This window comes from Lactuca serriola, chromosome 8 (genome assembly GCF_051521515.1).
Source record: "Lactuca serriola cultivar US96UC23 chromosome 8, Lser_US96UC23_V15, whole genome shotgun sequence".
Lineage (NCBI taxonomy): Eukaryota > Viridiplantae > Streptophyta > Magnoliopsida > Asterales > Asteraceae > Lactuca > Lactuca serriola.
The window spans coordinates 323,996,242-324,016,882 of record NC_136415.1 but is presented as its reverse complement, the minus strand read 5'-3'; positions in this window follow the sequence as shown (position 1 = coordinate 324,016,882).

Genomic DNA, 20,641 nt, shown 5'->3' with positions numbered 1-20,641 from the left:
AGGTTTTTCGAGATTGTGTGTTGAGATTTTTCGAGTTGCGTTACTGTGACATACCCAAAATCACGGCCAGAAAAGACCGGTTTGTTTATGCTTTGTTTAAAAATCAGAGTACTTAATTTCATAAAAAATTTTTGTGGAATTTGTTCCCAGAAAAACATGATAAATACGTTATTAAAACATTTTCGAGGAAACATATTTTTTTCATTTTAAAACGTTTGGGATGTCATCGTTAATACAGGAACATAAGCATAAACAGAACTTACAATTATTTACACTAGTGATCTACATCTCTTTAAATCTCTCAGTGTAATGTCACTTCATATCGTCACCTGTGATATAAATAAACTGAGTGGGTCAGGTTGGGAAATCTGGTGAGTACATAGGGTTTTCAACCCACAATAATATAATTATTATGTTCGATCATCAAACAATTAACCCAATTACCCATCCCCATTATCTTCTTTATTCTTAAGGATCTACCCTAAGAATCAGCTATTTCTCATTCATTCATTCCTAAGGATCATCCTAAGGAAACAACATTAAGTCCATTGTTGCCAATGACACATCGGTTAAGCGCAGCTGCTAATCTTGTCACTTAGGCGCAGCTGCCATAACTGTGACATTTTCTATGAGGTGCTTCTGCCGGTATTGACCTTTAAACGCTACTGTCATGGTCAGAAGGCTCCCCATTAGGCGTAGCTGCCGATACTGTCCTTAGAGCGCAGTTGCTAGGACGTTTACCGTAGATCTAAAACATCTACGGGTTGTGGCGTAGCTGCCAGTGCTCATCTATAGGGTACTAGGTCCACTGCTGCCAATGTATACCTATAGGGCACTAGGTCCATGCTACTAATGTTCCTGTATTTCAGCTTTTATCCCTCATCATTCATCTACCCATGTTTTACCCAACATATTTTGTAGATATAAAATACTTTACACAGTTTACATCATTTAAAACATGTATAAAAATCTTTCACCAGCATAGACAGCAAGTATTCAGACAATATGCACACATAGCACGTAATTTATAATAAAATACTTCATATCTATATGTAAGATGAAAGGGACCATGCACTCACCTGAAAGGTGGTGACTCAGCACTCGGACAGCGCTTCGATACTCTCAAAACATTTTCCTTCGATAAAACCTAGTATCAATACCACTAGGGTTTAGTCTAAAGATAACCGCGACAAACTAATAGTCTGATTATTATTATTATTATATCAGCGTTAAATAACACTCAATATAACTCATAATAATAGCCCAAATACTCATTATAAGTTCCTAATAATGTTACTATATTAAAACATAAGCTATACTAAAGATAGGGTAGACATAGCTCACTTACAGCGGGTTTTTCTCGAAAACCGGGCTTCGCTGGAGCAGCGTTCCCGAGCCGAAAGGCTCTTTTCTTGGGACTCCGGGAGCCTCGGGGCTTCCTTCGGCTGCTAGGGGGTTTACCTAGGATGTTAGGGGGGTTAGGGGGCTAGAGAGAGAGTCTAGAGAGAGAAAGAATAGTTTAGGAAGGTGTGAAGAATGAGGGAACCCGACACCTCTATTTATAGGGGTGCTGACTGGTGTACTCGCCGAGTAGGGAGGACCTACTTGCCGAGTTGGTCCATGTGTTGGCCTTCTGGTGGTGCCACGTGTCCAATTCTGGTGGTGCCACGTCACCCCCTATCGCGTATCAGCCTTCGAACTTAGAAAAATCATAACTTTCGCATACGAGCTCCGTTTTCGACGTTCTTTATATCCACGCGTAGGTAAAATCAAGATCTACAACTTTCATTTAGACTCCGTTGGCTAATTCTCGACCGATCTCAAATTTAACAGTAGGAGGCGTTTAGACTGTTAATTAACCGCGAAGAATTCGTAACTCCTTCATACGAACTCCGTTTTCGTCCATCTTTTTACCGTTGAGTTCCTATTAATGAGATCTTCAACTCTCATTTAGGTCGCGTAAGCCAAAAACCGCTCGAACTAAAAGTCGAGTTTCGGGTCGTGCACTTCTAAGTCCAATCATAGAAAAATCATAACTTCCTCATACGAAGTCAGATTTGGGCGTTCTTTTTATCAACGCTCTTAGTTTAATATTTTCTACAACTTTTGTTTAGATTGCTAAAGCTAAATCTCGCTCTATCATAAATTCACTATTTACGCTTACCGGTGCCGTGCCGGTTTTGCCGTAAAACTTCGAGGGGCCATAACTTCTACGTTATAAGTCGGATTTCGGCATTCTTTATATGTACGGAAACCTCGAGACATATTCCACAACTTGGTTAAGATTATTTATTCTAAATAATCTTTTGTCGAAAAGTCGTTTTCGACCCCTATTGCCTCTAATTTGACTAGCCCGGATCTGCGGGCGTTACAATTATCTCCCCCTTAGGATGATTACGTCCCGGAATCATCAACGAAACATGGTCGTATAATGACTCCATATGTCATCTCTTCATCCTAGGTAATAATTATAACTTCTACATTCCTTCAAGTCTATCTCTTAAACTCATTGGCTGTATGAGTACTCGATCCTGCACCTGTTCTCTACCTCAGGCTAGACTCCCAATTATGATCTTCAAGTCACAATCTCGATCCTCCCTGGATACGAACTTGAGATAATTTCTTTTATTACTACTATGGATCGATGTGTCATGTTCTAATGACCTATCATCGTATGTTGCAACACTTAGACTTAGGTCTCTTAGAGTTAAATTCTAAAATAGACTATGCCTTCCTTCATGTTCTAATGTGATATAATCACACTTTAACATTTGGCATTTCTAGCTACCAACTTCTTTAACAACGAGCGAGATATTTCTATTGATCGCTTTGATTCCAATCGTTTGGTTTAAGTCGGACGCTACATCGACCTTGATTTTCTAAACCACATAGCATACTTAGCGTAGTCGGACTCAATTCGATATGACCACTAGGGTCGGAATATCAACAATCTTCTTAGTCATTACCGAAATAATGGTAACGACATACTTGAATAAAACGAAATCATTTACTAGCTTCTTGGTAACCTTGTGACTTTCCCTGATCCAAGTGTGAGTCCTGTGCTTCCGGTTGTATAGGCCTCTACTACCATTCACACCTACTCATACTCGTTCCAAGTATTGTCCCGTAGTTTTTCCAAGTCACCATACAAGAAAACCACACAACAACTTAACACATCAGATAACAAAACAAAGGTGTTATATTATTTCTTGAAACGATTACATAGGTGTTCAAGTTCACCCTAGATTATGCCTCCAATAGGCTACATCATATGACACTATCTATATGGCTTCTTCATAGCTCGATCTCTATATATCCATCCTTACTCCTGATTCGTTGCATCGTCAGCTGCTTCGTCAAGGATCATTTGAAATGCTCTTGCCTTTGCTTTTGGCGGCACATTTGGCTTTGTAGCCCTTTCTCTCTTTGGGCAATCTTGCTTGAAGTGCCCTTCCTCGTTACATTCGTAACACACCCTTTTGTTGAATTTACACTCGTTGGAATAATGCCCATGCTTCCCACACTTGAAACAAGTCATCTCCTCACTGCATTTTCCAGAGTGTTTCTTTTTGCACTTCTCACACCATCTTTCTTCGCTCCCTCTTCTAAACTTCTCGGTACTGGTCTTGCTTCTCTCATCGGGCTTTCCAGACCCCTCAAACTTCCTCTTTTCGCCAACCTCGGTCTTGTTAGCGGCTATTCCCTTGATCACATCCTCAACCGACTTGGCAGCCCAGATAGCTGCCTCCAAGGTAGGTGCCTGACGCACTGGCACCGCATACTCCCATGGAAGTCCTTTTGCATACTTGTCAACTTTCGTTAGCTCATCCGGAACAAGACGTAAGGCGAACTCCATCTTCTCTGTGAAGTTGTTGGTGTATTCATCACCAGACATGCTTCCTTTCTTCAAGGTAAGGAATTGGTTTTCTAGCTCAAGCAGATTTTGGGCTGAGCAGTACCTATGTTTGAATTGCACCAGAAATTCTGCCCATGTCAGTTGCGGGGGCTGGTTGGGGCTCAGAGTCTTCCCCAAGGTGTTCCACCAACATACAGCGCCTCCTCGAAACTGACGCACTGCAAATGTGGTCTGTAGCTTCCCTCTGCAACCGCTGGTCATGAAAGCTAACTCCATCTCCGAGATCCAATCCATGACCCCGATTGGATCCTCCTTTCCAGTGAAAGTCGATGGCTTGCAAGTCAGAAAATCCTTGTACTTGCATCCATTCCTCTCGACTTCGTCATCTTGGTTGTTTTGTCAAACTATTGGTGGGTTGACTTGACCAACGGTCCCACTGTAGTTCTCCTCCTCAGTTTGCCCTTCATTGAACTTGGGCCGTTCGATTTGAATAGTCGCTTCCTCTCGATTTTTCTGGAGCAAACGTCTAGTTTCCTCCATTTGACGATCCAACATCGCTTGCACTCCGGCCATTGTTATCGGGTCAGCAGCGGCTTCCACAACCGGTATTTGCTCAATCACTGGGGGTTGGTTTCTGTTCCCATTTGCATTCACGTTTCCGCTATGGGTTCTTGCCATCTTGATCTATACACCGAATAAGGTTAATCTAGATCTTTACTTAGGATTGACGGTTAAATCATCCTTATCACTTCGAAACGTTTACATGCTAGTACTAATATCGTAGTCGTACGTTTAGAATCCTAAACACATAAGGTTTCCAGATCCGTTCGGCAACAGACCATAGATCCGAACAATTAACAACATATCATGCACAAAGCATTTAGCACATAAAAGCATTTTAGGCACAATTCCTAAAATAAGCTAGTGCTCACACCTCACAATCATCGCTTAGCATTCTAAGTTTAAGTCTAGAAATAAATCCATATTCCTAGTTCGCTTAAACTAATGCTCTGATACCAACTATGACATCCCCAAAATCACGGCCAGAAAAGACCGGTTTGTTTATGCTTTGTTTAAAAATCGGAGTACTTCATTTCATAAAAATGTTGCGGAATTTGTTCCCAGAAAAACATGATAAATACGTTATTAAAACATTTTCGAGGAAACGTATTTTTTTCATTTTAAAACGTTTGGGATGTCATCGTTAATACAGGAACATAAGCATAAACAGAACTTACAATTATTTACACTAGTGATCTACATCTCTTTAAATCTCTCAGTGTAATGTCACTTCATATCATCACCTGTGATATAAATAAACTGAGTGGGTCAGGTTGGGAAACCTGGTGAGTACATAGGGTTTTCAACCCACAATAATATAATTATTATGTTCGATCATCAAACAATTAACCCAATTACCCATCCCCATTATCTTCTTTATTCTTAAGGATCTACCCTAAGAATCAGCTATTTCTCATTCATTCATTCCTAAGGATCATCCTAAGGAAACAACATTAAGTCCATTGTTGCCAATGACACATCGGTTAAGCGCAGCTGCTAATCTTGTCACTTAGGCGCAACTGCCAGAATTGTGACATTTTCTATGAGGTGCTTCTGCCGGTATTGACCTTTAAATGCTACTGTCATGGTCATAAGGCTCCCCATTAGGCACAGCTGCCGATACTATCCTTAGAGCGCAGCTGCTAGGACGTTTACCGTAGATCTAAAACATCTACGGGTTGTGGCGCAGCTGCCAGTGCTCATCTATAGGGTACTAGGTCCACTGCTGCCAATGTATACCTATAGGGCACTAGGTCCATGCTACTAATGTTCCTCTATTTCAGCTTTTATCCTTCATCATTCATCTACCCATGTTTTACCCAACATATTTTGTAGATATAAAATACTTTACACAGTTTACATCATTTAAAACATGTATAAAAATCTTTCACAAGCATAGACAACAAGTATTCAGACAATATGCACACATAGCACGTAATTTATAATAAAATACTTCATATCTATGTGTAAGATGAAAGGGACCATGCACTCACCTGAAAGGTGGTGACTCAGCACTCGGACAGCGCTTCGATACTCTCAAAACAATTTCCTTCGATAAAACCTAGTATCAATACCACTAGGGTTTAGTCTAACGATAACCGCGACAAACTAATAATCTGACTATTATTATTATTATTATATAAGCGTTAAATAACACTCAATATAACTCATAATAATAGCCCAAATACTCATTATAAGTTCCTAATAATGTTACTATATTAAAACATAAGCTATACAAAAGATAGGGTAGGCATAGCTCACTTACAGCGGGTTTTTCTCGAAAACTGGGCTTCGCTGGAGCAGCATTCCCGAGCCGAAAGGCTCTTTTCTCGAGACTCCGGGAGCCTCGGGGCTTCCTTCGGGTGCTAGGGGGTTTACCTAGGCTTTTAGGGGGGGTTAGGGGGCTAGAGAGAGAGTCTAGAGAGAGAAAGAATAGTTTAGGAAGGTGTGAAGAATGAGGGAACCCAGCACCTCTATTTATAGGGGTGCTGACTGATCTACTCGCCGAGTAGGGGGGACCTACTTGCCGAGTTGGTCCATGTGGTGGCCTTCTGGTGGTGCCACGTGTCCAATTCTGGTGGTGCCACGTCACCCCTATCGCGTATCAGCCTTCGAACTTAGAAAAATCATAACTTTCGCATACGAGCTCCGTTTTTGACGTTCTTTATATCCACGCGTAGGTAAAATCAAGATCTACAACTTTCATTTAGACTCCGTTGGCTAATTCTCGACCGATCTCAAATTTAACAGTAGGAGGCGTTTAGACTGTTAATTGACCGCGAAGAATTCGTAACTCCTTCATACGAACTCCGTTTTCATCCATATTTTTACCGTTGAGTTCCTATGAATGAGATCTTCAACTCTCATTTAGGTCGCGTAAGCCAAAAACCGCTCGAACTAAAGTTCGAGTTTCGGGCCGTGCACTGCTAAGTCGAATCTTAGAAAAATCATAACTTCCTCATACGAAGTCAGATTTGGGCGTTCTTTTTATCAACGCTCTTAGTTTAACATTTTCTACAACTTTTTTTTAGATTGCTAAAGCTAAATCTCGCTCTATCGTAAATTCACTATTTACGCTTCCCGGTGCTGTGCCGGTTTTGCCGTAAAACTTCGAGGGGCCATAACTTCTTCGTTATAAGTCGGATTTCGGCATTCTTTATATGTACGGAAACCTTGAGACATATTCCACAACTTGGTTAAGATTATTTATTCTAAATAATCTTTTGTCGAAAAGTCGTTTTTGACCCCTATTGCCTCTAATTTGACTAGCCCGGATCTGCGGGCGTTACAATTATCTCCTCCTTAGGATGATTACGTCCCGGAATCATCAACAAAACATGGTCGTATAATGACTCCATATGTCATCTCTTCATCCTAGGTAATAATTATAACTTCTACATTCCTTCAAGTCTATCTCTTAAACTCATTGGCTATATGAGTACTCGATCCTGCACCTGTTCTCTACCTCAGGCTAGACTCCCAATTATGATCTTCAAGTCACAATCTCGATCCTCCCTGGATACGAACTTGAGATAATTTCTTTTATTACTACTATGGATCGATGTGTCATGTTCTAATAACCTATCATCGTATGTTGCAACACTTAGAGTTAGGTCTCTTAGAGTTAAATTCTAAAACAGACTATGCCTTCCTTCATGTTCTAATGTGATATAATCACACTTTAACATTTGGCATTTCTAGCTACCAACTTCTTTAACAACGAGCGAGATATTTCTATTGATCGCTTTGATTCCAATCGTTTGGTTTAAGTCGGACGCTACATCGACCTTGATTTTCTAAACCACATAGCATACTTAGCGTAGTCGGACTCAATTCGATATGACCACTAGGGTCGGAATATCAACAATCTTCTTAGTCATTACCGAAATAATGGTAACGACATACTTGAATAAAACGAAATCATTTACTAGCTTCTTGGTAACCTTGTGACTTTCCCTGATCCAAGTGTGAGTCCTGTGCTTCCGGTAGTATAGGCCTCTACTACCATTCACACCTACTCATACTCGTTCCAAGTATTGTCCCGCAGTTTTTCCAAGTCACCATACAAGAAAACCACACAACAACTTAACACATCAGATAACAAAACAAAGGTGTTATATTATTTCTTGAAACGATTACATAGGTGTTCAAGTTCACCCTAGATTATGCCTCCAACAGGCTACATCATATGACACTATCTATATGGCTTCTTCATAGCTCGATCTCTATATATCCATCCTTACTCCTGATTCGTTGCATCGTCAGCTGCTTCGTCAAGGATCATTTGAAATGCTCTTGCCTTTGGTTTTGGCGGCACATTTAGCTTTGTAGCCCCTTCTCTCTTTGGTCAATCTTGCTTGAAGTGCCCTTCCTCGATACATTCGTAACACACCCTTTTGTTGAATTTACACTCGTTGGAATAATGCCCATGCTTCCCACACTTGAAACAAGTCATCTCCTCACTGCATTTTCCAGAGTGTTTCTTTTTGCACTTCTCGCACCATCTTTCTTCGCTCCCTCTTCTAAACTTCCCGGTACTGGTCTTGCTTCTCTCATCGGGCTTTCCAGACCCCTCAAACTTCCTCTTTTCGCCAACCTCGGTCTTGTTAGCAGCTCTTCCCTTGATCACATCCTCAACCGACTTGGCAGCCCAGATAGCTGCCTCCAAGGTAGGTGCCTGACGCATTGGCACCGCGTACTCCCATGGAAGTCCTTTTGAATACTTGTCAACTTTCGTTAGCTCATCTGGAACAAGACGTAAGGCGAACTCCATCTTCTCTGTGAAGTTGTTGGTGTATTCATCACCAGACATGCTTCCTTTCTTCAAGGTAAGGAATTGTTTTTCTAGCTCGAGCAGATTTTGGGCTGAGCAGTACCTATGTTTGAATTGCACCAGAAATTCTGCCCATGTTAGTTGCGGGGGCTGGTTGGGGCTCAGAGTCTTCCCCAAGGTGTTCCACCAACATACAGCGCCTCCTCGAAACTGACGCACTGCAAATGTGGTCTGTAGCTTCCCTCTGCAACCGCATGTCATGAAAGCTAACTCCATCTCCGAGATCCATTCCATGACCTCGATTGGATCCTCCTTTCCAGTGAAAGTCGATGGCTTGCAAGTCAGAAAATCCTTGTACTTGCATCCATTCCTCTCGACTTCGTCATCTTGGTTGTTTTGTCGAACTATTGGTGGGTTGACTTGACCAACGGTCCCATTGTAGTTCTCCTCCTCAGTCTGCCCTTCATTCAACTTGGGACGATCGATCTAAATAGTTGCTTCCTCTTGATTTTGCTGTAGCAAACGTCTAGTTTCCTCCATTTGACGATCCAACATCGCTTGGATCATCGCTTGCACTCCGGCCATTGTTATTGGCTCAGCAGTGGCTTCCACAACCGGTATTTGCTCAATCACTGGGGGTTGGTTTCTGTTCCCATTTGCATTCACGTTTCCGCTACGGGTTCTTGCCATCTTGATCTATACACCGAATAAGGTGAATCTAGATCTTTACTTAGGATTGACGGTAAAATCATCCTTATCACTTCGAAACGTTTACATGCTAGTTCTAATATCGTAGTCGTACGTTTAGAATCCTAAACACATAAGGTTTCCAGATCCGGTCGGCAACAGACCATAGATCCGAACAATTAACAACATATCATGCACAAAGCATTTAGCACATAAAAGCAGTTTAGGCACAATTCCTAAAATAAGCTAGTGCTCACACCTCACAATCATCGCTTAGCATTCTAAGTTTAAGTCTAGAAATAAATCCATATTCCTAGTTCGCTTACACTAATGCTCTGATACCAACTGTGATATCCCCAAAATCACTGCCAGAAAAAACCGGTTTGTTTATGCTTTGTTTAAAAATCAGAGTACTTCATTTCATAAAAATTTTGTGGAATTTGTTCCCAGAAAAACATGGTAAATATGTTATTAAAACATTTTCGAGGAAACGTATTTTTTTCATTTTAAAACGTTTGGGATGTCATCGTTAATACAGGAACATAAGCATAAACAGAACTTACAATTATTTACACTAGTGATCTACATCTCTTTAAATCTCTCAGTGTAATGTCACTTCATATCGTCACCTGTGATATAAATAAACTGAGTGGGTCAGGTTGGGAAACCTGGTGAGTACATAGGGTTTTCAACCCACAATAATATAATTATTATGTTCGATCATCAAACAATTAACCCAATTACCCATCCCCATTATCTTCTTTATTATTAAGGATCTACCCTAAGAATCAACTATTTCTCATTCATTCATTCCTAAGGATCATCCTAAGGAAACAACATTAAGTCCATTGTTGCCAATGACACATCGGTTAAGCGCAGCTGCTAATCTTGTCACTTAGGCGCAGCTGCCAGAATTGTGACATTTTCTATGAGGTGCTTCTGCCGGTATTGACCTTTAAACGCTACTGTCATGGTCATAAGGCTCCCCATAAGGCGCAGCTGCCGATACTGTCCTTAGAGCGCAGCTGCTAGGACGTTTACTGTAGATCTAAAGCATCTACGGGTTGTGGCGCAGCTGCCAGTGCTCATCTATAGGGCACTAGGTCCACTGCTGCCAATGTATACCTATAGGGCACTAGGTCCATGCTACTAATGTTCCTCTATTTCAGCTTTTTTCCCTCATCATTCATCTACCCATGTTTTACCCAACATATTTTGTAGATATAAAATACTTTACACAGTTTACATCATTTAAAACATGTATAAAAATCTTTCACCAGCATAGACAACAAGTATTTAGACAATATGCACACATAGCACGTAATTTATAATAAAATACTTAATATCTATGTGTAAGATGAAAGGGACCATGCACTCACCTGAAAGGTGGTGACTCAGCACTCGGACAGCGCTTCGATACTCTCACAACAATTTCCTTCGATAAAACCTAGTTGTAACACCGTGAATTTTCAAAATTATTTTTCGCAAATATAAAAGCATTTCTCATTTAATTTCATAAAACATTAAGTTTAAAATTCCAATCCGTATCATACAAATCCCAAGATCACATAAATATATCAAAAGTCCCCTGCGTGTGTACAGATCGAGCCGACGCCTTCCCACGGTCATCGCTAGTACCTGAAACAACAACACTAACACTGTAAGCACGAAGCTTAGTGAGTTCCCCAAAATACCACACTTAAAACACATATTAGCCACTCGAGGCTATAACTCTATGGGTCCGTGCACCCAACTCTGTGAACCTTCAGGTTCTAACTCTAGGAACCTTCCGGTTCCAACTCTGTAAACATGCACAACATATATCACATAGAAATAATGCAGTACAACATATAACATACATAACATGCAAATACTCTGTCACATAACTCTGGTTACCTACTCAAGGTAAAGTATAGTGAGAAGACTCACCTCGTGTATCTCGGTATCTCACGAATCCTGGAAATCCCTCGTGCTCGATCCTCCGAGCTCTAATCCTCCTATAACATCATATGTCTCTAATTAACACTTTTTATCTCTAAGGCTGACTATCCCTAAAAAGTCAACACAGGTCAACTCTGGTCAACGGTCAACGGTCAACTTTGACCGGACTCGTCAAGTGCACAAGGGAAACTCGGCGAGTCTAGACGTTTTCACCAACTCTCTAGGATTCCCTTCTTACACGTCGAGTACTCCCCCTGACTCGACGAGTTCCACCTGGAAGAATCGCGGGGCCACCCCGACTCAACTCCCCGAGTCTCAAGAACAACTCGGCGAGTCCCAGTCCGACTCAGTCCAGCTGCCAACCCTCTCTAACTCACCCTGACTCACTGAGTCAACCTATGACTCGACTTGACCACTCACTGAGCGAACTCAAGGAAATCTTCAAGCTACTCGCCGAGTCTGTTCGTCGGACTCGGCGAGTCCATGCCATGCAACCACTCCAACTTGCTCCCAAGGTCAGATGTGCTCCAACAATTCATAGATCTGGCCTTCCTAGACTGATTCATCACGTAAAGCCCCTAACTTGGTGTCCATAACACACCCCATGGCTCATAAATAGCAATTTGACCTAAGGCATAAGGATTCCAATCCAAAACCTCCATTGATTCCCAAAAAGCTTGGGCAAAGGGACACTCTGGACCTCCAAGGGTCCAGATCTATGGTCTAAATCGCTTAAGGGACCAAGGGAGCACTAGATCTAGCCACAAAAGGGTTCAATAAACCCTAAATCAATGTAAACATCAACACAGAAGAGGATAGCTCGAAGGTATTACCACAATAGTGATGCTCTGGACTCCAAACTCTCAGAAGATGGCTCCTCTTGCTTTCCCCTTAGCTGATTTTCCCTTTCCTTGCAAAATGACACCCCCAAGATCACTAATGGCCTCCTACTTTGCTCCAAACGCTCACACTCGATTAGGGTTTCACTCAAGGGACTGGTGAGCACAGATGACGGCCATAAGGCCCTTTAAATAGGTCCCAAACCCGAGAAATTAGGGTTTCATTAAACAGCGCAGACTCGCCGAGTCCATATCCTGGGCTCGCCGAGTCTAGGTGAATCCCGGGTCCAGAATCGCGATCCTACTCGGCGAGTCTAAGCTCCAACTCGCCGAGTCCCCTCTCAAAACACCAAAATCATAAACATAAAAGATACCTGGAAATCCGGGCTGTTACAACTCTTCCCCACTAGAACTAGACTTCGCCCTCGAAGTCTCTCTCTGAAAATAGCTCCAGATGCTGCTCCCGCATCTCGCGCTCCGGCTCCCAGGTCATCTCCGATCCCTTCCGGTGTTGCCACTGAACCAACACTAGAGGTACCTCCTTGTTCCTCAGAACCTTGATCTTCCGATCTCTGATGGCCACTGGTCTCTCGGCATAATTCAGGCTCGCATCCACCTGAATATCCTCTAATGGAACCACTGCCGACTCATCGGCTATACACTTCCTTAATTGCGACACATGAAAAGTGTCGTGGATCTGCCCCAACTCTGCTGGCAACTCCAAACGATAGGCTACCCAGCCTACCCTCGCAATCACACGAAATGGCCCAATATACCGGGGCCCCAACTTGCCCCTCTTCCTGAATTGAATCACTCCTTTCCAAGGAGAGACCTTCAGGAGAACGAAGTCGCCGACCTGAAACTCAAGCTCGGACCAGCGTCTGTCTGCATAACTCTTCTGTCGGCTCTGGGCGGTCAATAACCACTGTCTGACCTGCTGAATCTGCTCTGTCGTCTGAAGCACGATCTCTGTACTGCCCATCACTCTCTGCCCAACCTCTCCCCAACAAATGGGGGTCCGACACCTCCTACCATACAACAGCTCAAAGGGTGGCATACCAATGCTCGAATGATGGCTGTTGTTGTAGGAAAACTCTGCCAAGGGTAAATACGCATCTCAGCTACCCCCGAAATCCAACACACATGCTCGAAGCATGTCCTCAAGCGTCTGAATCGTCCGCTCACTCTGACCGTCTGTCTGGGGATGATATGCGGTACTAAAATGCAATCTAGTTCCCAACTCCTCATGAAATTTCTTCCAGAATGTGGAAGTGAAATGCACATCACGGTCCGAAACAATCGAGATCGGCACCCCATGCCGAGATATCACTTCTCTCACATATACCTCCGCCAACTTCTCCGCTGAAGAACTCTCACTGATGGCAAGGATGTGAGCGCTCTTCGTCAATCTATCCACAATCACCCAAATTGAATCAACTCCTCTGGCAGTCCTCGACAATTTGGTGATGAAATCCATAGTGATCTGTTCCCACTTCCACTCGGGAACCTCCAATGGCTGCAACTTGCCATGCGGTCTCTGGTGCTCGGCCTTAACCCTGCAGCAGGTCAAGCATCTCTCAACAAACCAGACGACGTCCCTCTTCATACAGGGCCACCAATACTCTTTCCTCAAATCCAAATACATCTTCGTAGCCCCGGGATGGATCGAAAATTTCGATCGATGCGCTTCCTCCATCAAAGTAGTACGCGCACCGCCCACAAACGGTACCCAAATCCGACCCTGAAAAGTCATAAGCCCTCGACCATCCGTAACGAACTCTGAAACCAAACCAACGACCCGTTCCCTCTTCTGCATCTCCGGTTGCACAGCCTCGACCTGTGCCCCACGAATGGAATCCAATACCGGAGCTATCACGGTCAATCTCAAACATACATCTCGCAGTGGAGTGCTCTCCGCCCTGCGGCTCAACGCATCGGCTACCACATTGGCCTTGCCCGGGTGGTACAGGATCTCACAATCATAATCCTTGACCACATCCAACCACCTCCTCTGCCGCATATTTAGGTTGGGCTGATCCATCAAGTATTTCAAACTCTTATGATCCGTGTATATCGTACTCCGAACCCCATACAAGTAGTGACGCCAAATCTTGAGGGCGAACACTACTGCCCCCAACTCTAAATCATGCGTGGGATATCTCGTCTCATGAGGCTTTAGGTGTCTCGATGCATATGCTATCACATGCCCTCTCTGCATCAGCACCGCACCCAGCCCCAAAATCGATGCATCACAATATACTATAAAATCCTCCATCCCTTCTGGGAGAGCTAATACCGGGGCTTCGCACAACCTTTGGCGAAGTGTCTCAAAGGAGGTCTGCTGCTCGGGACCCCATGAGAATGCAACACCCTTTCGGGTCAATCTGGTGAGTGGTTTTACGATCTTGGAGAAATCCTTGATAAATCTCCGATAATACCCTGCCAACCCAAGGAAACTCCTGATCTCAGAGGGTGACTTTGGCACCTCCCAACTCATCACCGCCTCAACCTTGGCCGGATCGACCAATATCCCTTCCTGATTAACAAGATGTCCAAGGAACTGGACCTCCTGCAACCAGAAATCACACTTGGAGAACTTTGCATAAAGCTTCTCCGATCTCAAAACTCCAAGGACCTCCCTCAAATGCTCCTCATGCTGCTCTCTAGATCTCGAATATACCATAATATCATCGATAAATACAATCACCGACCGATCCAACATCGGCCTGCATACCCTATTCATGAGATCCATGAACACAGCCGGGGCATTGGTGAGCCCAAAAGGCATCACCACAAACTCATAATGCCCATATCGCGTCCTGAACGCTGTCTTCTGGACGTCCTCATCCCGCACTCTCACCTGATGATATCCCGACCTCAAATCGATCTTGGAGAACCAAGATGCTCCCTGCAACTGATCAAATAAATCGTCGATCCTCGGTAACGGGTAACGGTTCTTGGCCGTCAGCTTGTTCAACTCCCGGTAGTCAATGCACATCCGGTGTGAACCATCCTTCTTCTGGACGAACAGAATAGGTGCTCCCCACGGCGAGCTGCTCAGCCGAATAAATCCCTTCCCCAGCAACTCCTGAAGCTGCGAGGATAACTCTTGCATCTCTGGAGGTGCAAGACGATAAGGCACCTTAGCGATAGGCTCGGACCCCGGAACCAAATCATTACCAAACTCCACTTGCCTCATAGGAGGCACACCCGACAACTCCTCGGGAAAAACATCTGGAAACTCACGCACCACCGGTACCTCCTCAACTGAACTCGGTCTCTCGGAAGTCACTCGTGTATCCATCACATACGCCACAAAACCCTTACAGCCCTGCTGTAGACACTGCCTCGCCCTAGCGGCCGAACAAAAAGCTGATCCTGAACGTGTACCCTCGCCGTACACTGAAAGAACTCCTCCACTAGGTTTTCGTATGGTCACCAGCTGACGCTCACAGTCGATAACCGCGCCGAATCGGCTCAAGCAGTCCATGCCCACAATGACACAGACATCACCCATCGCAATAGGAATCAGATCAATCGGAAACTCAACCCCGAAAATCTCTAACACACATCCCCGGAGAACCTCCGTGGCACAAATCACTCTATCATCAGCTATGGAAACTCTCAGAGGCCGACTCAATGCCTCACGACTAACACTGATATGCTGACTAAAGGCCAAAGATACAAAAGACTGACTCGCACCCGAGTCAAATAACACTAAAGCAGGTACAGAGTTCACAAGGAAAGTACCTACGCATAACATAATATAAGCATAATATCTCAACATCAAAATAAATACATGAAAGGAAACATATCAGCCACAACATCGGGCGCAGCGCGAACCTCCTCCGCAGTCAGATGGAAAGCTCTCCCTCGAGCTCTCGGCGCCTCGGCCTTCACAGGCCAACTCTCTGTAGCTCTGATGGCGGTAGGAGCAGATCCCTGAGATGCTCCGTGCAACTGCGGACACTCGTCCTTCCGGTGTCCGGTCTGGTTGCAGTGAAAACACACTGCAAACCCCTTGGGGTAGTCCTTGGCCATATGCCCCTCCTTGCCACATTTGTAGAAAGACCCCACTCGGCAGACTCCATCATGACCCTTGTCGCACTTCCCGCAAGTGCGGCTCTTCTGGCTCCCTGGTTTGGGATCAGCGGGCTTGGCCCGCTTGGCTGCCGGCTAAGACTGTGCCGGTCGCCGATCCCTCCCCTGAGACTCTGCCTCTTCCCTGGCCTGAGTCTCAAGCTCAATCTCCCTCTTCCGGGCATTTTCCTGAAGCTCAGCAAATGTCTGGTACGAGGAGTTCGCAGCGAACTCTCGAATATCCCACCTCAAAATGCTCAAGTAGCGGCTCATACGTGCCTGCTCAGTGGACACGTGCTCAGGGCAGAACATCGCCCTCTCATGGAACATCCTTCTAATCGTTGTAACTGACTCAGTACCCTGCTTGAGGGTCAGAAACTCCTGTGCCAAACGCTCCCTCTCCACCTGGGGAACGTACTCATCCCGGAACATGGTAGTGAACCTCTCCCAGGTCACCGCAGAAAGCTCAGCAAGCGTATAATGCGCCGTCACAAACTTCCACCAGTCCTTCGCTCCCAAGCGAAGCTGGTTCAGCGCGAACCGAACCTTCAAATGCTCAGGAGACGAGCAAGTGAAGAAACACCCCTCAATATCAGATATCCACCTCATAGCTGCCACCGGATCCTGAGTCCCATCAAACTCTGGTGGTTTTGTGTTGCTGAACTCGCGGAACAGCAACACATCACCACCTTGCGGCCTCGCAGCAGCAATCGCTGCGGTAGCCGCTGCAGCAGCAGCCTCAGAAAGAGCGGCATAACGCTCATCAAACGTCTCAATCAGTGTGGTCTTTATAGACCCAAACATCTCCGGTATCTCTGCCCTGATGGCCGCATCCACCTGCTCCTGGATGATCCGGCGGATCTCCTCCTCACTGGTACCACTGCTCTCGGGCATCAAACGTGTCCTCACCATGATCTATCTCTGAAATACAACATACGATAAATTAGAATCCACACAATCATACTCACACTCGCCAACTCTTCCCTCCTTGATTCTTGGTATTCCAAAGATTCTTACTTGGGCTGCACACCGCTCCGGTGCTTCCAGTAGTACGGGCCCAATACTACTGTCCGCACCGCACCAGAATACACTCCAAGTCCTCCTCTTCGGATCCCAAGTCTCAAGTACTCTATCATGCATAGACCACTCTCTAATGGATCTCTCATAAGCCCCTCGCTGCTACCTACTCACTCTCAAGCATCTCATAGCAGCTCACCTCTTCCTAGGCTAAGGCATCACAAATCAGGCCACTCTAGTCCTAATAGCAATACCTAGCCTACTCTAGCATGCAGATACATCATATCAATATCAATATCACATAATATAAAGGTATTTTGGGAAATCACCATTCGGGCGCTGACTGATCGTACACACATCTCTTGCTCTGAGTTTTTCAAAAATCTTTTACTCTTTTTGAAAATACATCTCAAATCCTCAGTTTGAGTTCAAATATGCCCGAAGGTGTACTCGAATCCCTCAAACCAAGGCTCTGATACCAACTTGTAACACCGTGAATTTTCAAAATTATTTTTCGCAAATATACAAACATTTCTCATTTAATTTCATAAAACATTAAGTTTAAAATTCCAATCCGTATCATACAAATCCCAAGATCACATAAATATATCAAAAGTCCCCTGCGTGTGTACAGATCAAGCCGACGCCTTCCCACGGTCATCGCTAGTACCTGAAACAACAACACTAACACTGTAAGCACGAAGCTTAGTGAGTTCCCCAAAATACCACACATAAAACACATATTAGCCACTCGAGGCTATAACTCTATGGGTCCGTGCACCCAACTCTGTGAACCCTCAGGTTCTAACTCTAGGAACCTTCCGGTTCCAACTCTGTAAACATGCACAGCATATATCACATAGAAATAATGCAGTACAACATATAACATACATAACATGCAAATACTCTATCACATAACTCTGGTTACCTACTCAAGGTAAAGTATAGTGAGAAGACTCACCTCGCGTATCTCGGTATCTCACAAATCCTGGAAATCCCTCGTGCTCGATCCTCCGAGCTCTAATCCTCCTATAACATCATATGTCTCTAATTAACACTTTTTATCTCTAAGGCTGACTATCCCTAAAAAGTCAACACAGGTCAACTCTGGTCAACGGTCAACTTTGACCGGACTCGGCGAGTTCACAAGGGCAACTCGGCGAGTCTAGACGTTTTCACCAACTCTCTAGGATTCCCTTCTTACACGTCGAGTACTCCCGCTGACTCGATGAGTTCCACCTGGAAGAATCGCGGGGCCACCCCGACTCAACTCGCCGAGTCTCAAGAACAACTCGGCGAGTCCCAGTTCGACTCAGTCCACCTGCCAACCCCCTCTAACTCACCCTAACTCACTGAGTCAACCTATGACTCGACTGGACCACTCACTGAGCGAACTCAAGGAAATCTTCAAGCTACTCGCCGAGTCTGTTCGTCGGACTCGGCGAGTCAATGCCATGCAACCACTCCAACTTGCTCCCAAGGTCAGATCTGCTCCAACAATTCATAGATCTGGCCTTCCTAGACTGATTCATCACGTAAAGCCCCTAACTTGGTGTCCATAACACACCCCATGGCTCATAAATAGCAATTTGACCTAAGGCATAAGGATTCCAATCCAAAACCTCCATTGATTCCCAAAAAGCTTGGGCAAAGGGACACTCTAGACCTCCAAGGGTCCAGATCTATGGTCTAAATCGCTTAAGGGACCAAGGGAGCACTAGATCTAGCCACAAAAGGGTTCAATAAACCCTAAATCAATGTAAACATCAATATAGAAGAGGATAGCTCGAAGGTATTACCACAATAGTGATGCTCTGGACTCCAAACTCTCAGAAGATGGCTCCTCTTGCTTTCCCCTTAGCTGATTTTCCCTTTCCTTGCAAAATGACACCCCCAAGATCACTAATGGCCTCCTACTTTGCTCCAAACGCTCACACTCGATTAGGGTTTCACTCAAGGGACTGGTGAGCACAAATGACGACCATAAGGCCCTTTAAATAGGTCCCAAACCCGAGAAATTAGGGTTTCATTAAACAGCGCAGACTCGCCGAGTCCATATCCTGGACTCGCCGAGTCCAGGCGAATCCCGCGTCCAGAATCGCGATCCTACTCGGCGAGTCTGAGCTCCAACTTGCCGAGTCCCCTTTCAAAACACCAAAATCATAAACATAAAAGATACGTGGAAATCCAGGCTGTTACACTAGTATCAATACCACTAGGGTTTAGTCTAACGATAACCGCGACAAACTAATAGTCTGATTATTATTATTATTATATAAGTGTTAAATAACACTCAATATAACTCATAATAATAGCCCAAGTACTCATTATAAGTTCCTAATAATGTTACTATATTAAAACATAAGCTATACTAAAGATAGGGTAGGCATAGCTCACTTACAGCGGGTTTTTCTCGAAAACCGGGCTTCGCTGGAGCAGCGTTCCCGAGCAGAAAGGCTCTTTTCTCGGGACTCCGGGAGCCTCGGGGCTTCCTTCGGGTGCTAGGGGGTTTACCTAGGCTTTTAGGGGGGTTAGGGGGCTAGAGAGAGAGAGAGTCTAGAGAGAGAAAGAATAGTTTAGGAAGGTGTGAAGAATTAGGGAACCCGACACCTCTATTTATAGGGGTGCTGACTGATCTACTCGCCGAGTAGGGGACCTACTCGCCGAGTTGGTCCATGTGGTGGCCCTCTGGTGCTACCAACATCTTTAACAACGAGCGAGATATTTCTATTGATCGCTTTGATTCCAATCGTTTGGTTTAATTCGGACGCTACATCGACCTTGATTTTCTAAACCACATAGCATACTTAGCGTAGTCGGACTCAATTCGATATGACCACTAGGGTCGGAATATCAACAATCTTCTTAGTCATTACTGAAATAATGGTAAAGACATACTTGAATAAAACGAAATCATTTACTAGCTTCTTGGTAACCTTGTGACTTTCCCTGATCCAAGTGTGAGTCCTGTGCTTCCGGTAGTATAGGCCTCTACTACCATTCACACCTACTCATACTCGTTCCAAGTATTGTCCCGCAGTTTTTCCAAGTCACCATACAAGAAAACCACACAACAACTTAACACATCAGATAACAAAACAAAGGTGTTATATTATTTCTTGAAACGATTACATAGGTGTGATGGGTTTTGAGCATTCTAACACTTCCTAAGTGTACATGCAACCCTAATAACCTTGGATCTATGTTTGTCTAATTATCATGCAAAGTTGAATTCCAAGGTTATATTCCTATCTAGCATACATGGGGAACAATTTTAACTTGAATCATAGATAGAATAACTTACCTTGTTGTTGCTTGTGTTCCTTGAAACCTTGTGAGCCTAGCACCCCAAGTGTGATGCCTCAAATGCTTCACACAACACCAAAT